Source organism: Helianthus annuus, chromosome 6 (genome assembly GCF_002127325.2).
Source record: "Helianthus annuus cultivar XRQ/B chromosome 6, HanXRQr2.0-SUNRISE, whole genome shotgun sequence".
Lineage (NCBI taxonomy): Eukaryota > Viridiplantae > Streptophyta > Magnoliopsida > Asterales > Asteraceae > Helianthus > Helianthus annuus.
The window spans coordinates 47135335-47140334 of NC_035438.2; positions in this window are offsets into that span (position 1 = coordinate 47135335).

Genomic DNA, 5000 nt, shown 5'->3' on the forward strand with positions numbered 1-5000 from the left:
GTGAGTCTTAAATCCTTGTTTGTATGCCATATCTTTGAACGGTAAAATCTGATGATTTAAAAATCATTTTTGGAGTAAAGGATAAAATCCTTAATTATCAGATGTGCCCCCCTCTCCTTCCTTCCTTCCTCCTATTTTTATAACCTTCTTGTTTAGATAAGCTCTAGTCTTCTTCCTTGTCTTTTCTTTCTTCACATGCATATCCTTGTAACTTTCATTTTGTCAGGAGGTTTAACATGAATCCAAGAGATATGTGTCCAATATGCTATAAACAAAAAGACAAGGACACTATGAATATTGATTCTCAAAATGAGGGTCAAACATCTGATAATTAAGGATTTTTTATCTATTAACTTATTAGGAAAGGCTGTAATTTTTTCAAGGATATGACTTTGGAGTTCTATTCCCTTTCCATCTATTTTCATCCCTAAAAAGTCTATTTTCTCTTGTAAACCAAGTTAAAAAGATTAAGGAATATTGTAAAAACCTACCAAAATTACAACTTCCTAAAGAAAATGATAATCTTATTATAAAAATAAAATGGTGGACATTTAACCATATATGATCCTATTAATATTGTTGGATTTTTTACTCCTTTTCTCAGAGGGATTATATCTTTTGAAAAACTAACAACGTTACAAGGTGTTAAATCTTCATCATATTCTATTGGAAAGCAATCAGGTTTACATAACATATGCATAACCCTGATCCACTATCTATATAAGCAGCAAAGTATTCAGCTTTATAATCTTTATAGGTTATTCCTATAGGGATGTATATTAAAAGTTGTCAAAAGCTTTATTATTTTTTATTACCAAATAAATTTTTGCTAAGGACAGATAATACACAGGTAAAGGCTTTTATTAAAAATAACTTGCCTTCCAAACCAGAATATAAAAGACTTATTAGGTGGCAAACCTATTGTCTGAATATCATTTTGATATAGAAATAATCAAATCTGATAAAAATGTTTTAGCAGATTTCTTAACCAGAGATGGAGGAGCAAGAATTAGCCCAAAGGATGGATAAATATATTGATGATATGGATAAACAAATAAAGTCGATAAAAGAAATTGCAAAAGATATGGGAGAAATGCTAAACATCATTGAAACAATCCCCGAGAAGATCCCAGATATAAAGGATTTGATTGAAAGAAATTGTCTTCTCATAAATTCTAAGATATCATTTTATGAGTTTGACAGTATGAAGATAAAGCTTCTGGTAAAGCATCACACAAAAGAAAGAGTAGATCTTTCTTTCATTTATCCTGAAGTAAAAAGGGAAAAAAGAGATAATCCTTCTACTTCATCAGTTGGAGTACAAACGATAGACCTTACCTCTGACCAGGAAGAACCTAAAGAAAAATCTTTTTCATTTTTCCCCAATACTGGGAAAAGCTCTACTTTTAAAAATATTTTTCAAGAATTGCCAACTCAACCAAATTATGTTGAGCAACAATGGTTCAAGATGAAGGAACTATATGGCCTTCAAAATAGAGATATAAGATATATTGATTTTACAGGGATCTTCCCTAGAATCAATTATCTACAAGGAAACTCTCCTGAAGAGATAAGATACTGGTATGATTTTGGAGCAGTAAATAAGATATATCTTACTCTACCCGATTTTCCCGAAATCTCCTTTTTACCAAAATGGGTCAAAGATGGAGTTAGAGATTGTTATTTAAATAATCCCACAATAACTCCAAAAGATGTCATGGCTCTAAAACTCTTTTCTGCAGGGCCTGATTTTTACAATGAATTTTATTATCCAGCTTTTCACTTTATTCAGATAGAAAAGGTTAATTTAGCCTTTACTTATTCAGTTAATACTGAAAGAAAGATTTTTCATAACTTTAATGAAAATGATGTTCATTATAGAAGAGGATTAGGAATTAAAGTAATACTCCAAGCATTGCAAGCTGCTTTTAAAAATGGATTTAGAACATATGGTGGGAAAAATATGTTTTCTTCTGTCATGATTTCTCCAGCAAAAAATACCCCACCATCAGCTAAAAAATATTTAGAAGATAAAATCCAATTTTTAGATAAAGGCATAATAAGATCGAGTCCTCAGGCTCAAGAAAGGGTTTGCATATTTAGAGATCATAAAAAAGGTATGAATCCAAGAGATATGTGTCCAATATGCTATAAACAAAAAGACAAGGACACTATGAGTATTGATTCTCAAAATGAGGGTCAAACATCTGATAATTAAGGATTTTATCCTTTACTCCAAAAATGATTTTTAAATCATCAGATTTTACCGTTCAAAGATATGGCATACAAACAAGGATTTAAGACTCACATAGAGTCAAAATTTACTTTTCCCAAGCCCACCAACTTTAAGGGACAAGGATGAACGTGGCTAAGGAGAAAAGACTCATTAAAGAAGTCCAAATTCCCAAAAATGGACTTTCTTTCATAAAGAAGACAAGCAACACCTCCTGACAAAATGAAAGTTACAAGGATATGCATGTGAAGAAAGAAAAGACAAGGAAGAAGACTAGAGCTTATCTAAACAAGAAGGTTATAAAAATAGGAGGAAGGAAGGAAGGAGAGGGGGGCATCGATCGTCAACGAGTGTTTAAAAAAAAGTTTTTATGTACTAAAAAAGTGTATTGTATTTTGCTTAAGTTTTGTATCTTTTCTTAACATCTTCCATTGTAAATCATCCACCATGAAATAAAAAGCTTTCCCTTTTCCTTATAAAGTCTTTTTGAGTGTTCTTTTATTTTTAGATATTTTTCTATTAAAAAGAAAAAAATCTCCAATCACAAACCGTCTCTTTTTACCCTACACCGGAGGTAGGAAACGAAACCAGGTTGTGCTGGATATTGCTGAAGGATCCAAAGGGGAGTTACCTAAGACCTCTTAGGTTTGGTGTGAAAGAACCTAGTAAAAAGACCCGTGGCGTAACCCGGCAATATTTTGGTCAAAACGGAAAAAAGGTACGTAAGCATGTTGGACCCTTGTTCTTTTTAATTTTGAAATATTTTGAAATAATTGACACTCTTTGGTTTTATAAGGAAACTTTTAACAAACAAATTTAAACAGGGTTTTATTTTATGATTGGTTTTATAATCTAAAAAAAAAAATGTTACTTTTTAATTTTAAAGTCTTTTTTAAAATTTTTGTCATATAAAATAGATTTGATATGTGGTTAACTTTAATAATAAACATAAACAATTTTGATATAATCTTTAATCTTATGGATCATAACTTACTTGAATTATCAATTTTGAACCGACAAAATATTTCGGAAAATACCTATTATTTATAAAGTTTAAATTTAATATAATTAAATTATCAAACTCAATCTCATGCAAAGTACTATCAATATCTAGAGCCCCCGCGAAGGAATTCTGCGTGGCTCTGATACCATTCAGAGCGGTATTTTCCGAAATATTTTGTCGGTTCAAAATTGATAACTCAAGTAAGTTATGATCCATAAGATTAAAGATTATATCAAAATTGTTTATGTTTATTATTAAAGTTAACCACGTATCAAATGTATTTTATATAAAGATTATAAAGCTGAATACTTTGCTGCTTATATAGATAGTGGATCAGGGTTATGCATATGTAAACCTGATTGCTTTCCAATAGAATATCATGAAGATTTAACACCTTGTAACGGTGTTAGTTTTTCAAAAGATATAATCCCTCTGAGAAAAGGAGTAAAAAATCCAACAATATTAATAGGATCATATATGGTTAAATGTCCACCATTTTATTTTTATAATTCAGGATCAGATGTACTATTAGGAAATGATTTCCTAGAAAGATTTAATAAAATAACTTTTGACATAATAGCATATCAAATAATATTAAAAACACCATGTCACCACTTAAAAAGAATTCTGCATATGGAATTCTGCGTGGTGATTGATCCAACTCTTACAATTATACTATTTCTACATTGTTATAACCAGGTTCCTGGGTTATATGTATTTATTAGTTTTTGCCCCCATGGGTCAGGTATCTTTGCAAAAAATAAGGGTAAATAATTACATGTATCTGGTACATGGATTAGCCTTATCCGAAAAGAAAACTAGTCTATTACAAGAGAAAATAGACTTTTTAGGGATGAAAATAGATGGAATATTATTATTATTATTATTATTATTATTATTATTAATATTATTATTATTATTATTATGATTATTATGATTATTATTATGATTATTATTATTATTATTATTATTATTATTATTATTATTATTATTATTATTAGTAATATAAAATATAAGTTAAGACAGTGTTATACAGATAATCCATTACAATTTTGGAATAAAAATCAAATAATGGCAAAATTAGAAATGAAAGACAAAGATAAAGAAATTAGAGTAAAGCCTATGAGATATAATCCAGAAGACCGGAAAGAATTTAGCTCCCAGATTAAAGAGCTCCTGGATTTAAAATTAATCAAAGCTAGTCATAGCCCTCATAGTTCTCCTGCATTCATGGTAAGAAAACATGCAGAAATTAAGAGAGGTAAGCCTAGGATGGTAATAAATTATAAAAAATTAAATGATAATACTGTTTTTGATGGATATTTTTTACCTCATAAAGAAAGTCTAATAAATTGGACAAGAAATAAGAAGATATTTTCTAAATTTGATTGTAAAAGTAGATTTTGGCAAATAAAAATGCATCCTGATAGTATTGGATACACAGCTTTTTCTACTCCTCAAGGGCAATATGAATGGCTTGTAATGCCTTTTGGATTAAAAAATGCACCACAAATCTTCCAAAGGAAAATGGATATAATATTCAAAGATTATGATTTTATTTTTGTTTATATAGATGATATTTTAATTTTATCAGACAATGTTAATTTGCATCTAAAACATCTTGATATTTTTGCAGATTTATGTATAAAACATGGATTAGCCTTATCCGAAAAGAAAACTAGTCTATTACAAGAGAAAATAGACTTTTTAGGGATGAAAATAGATGGAAAGGGAATAGAACTCCAAAGTCATATCCTTGAAAAA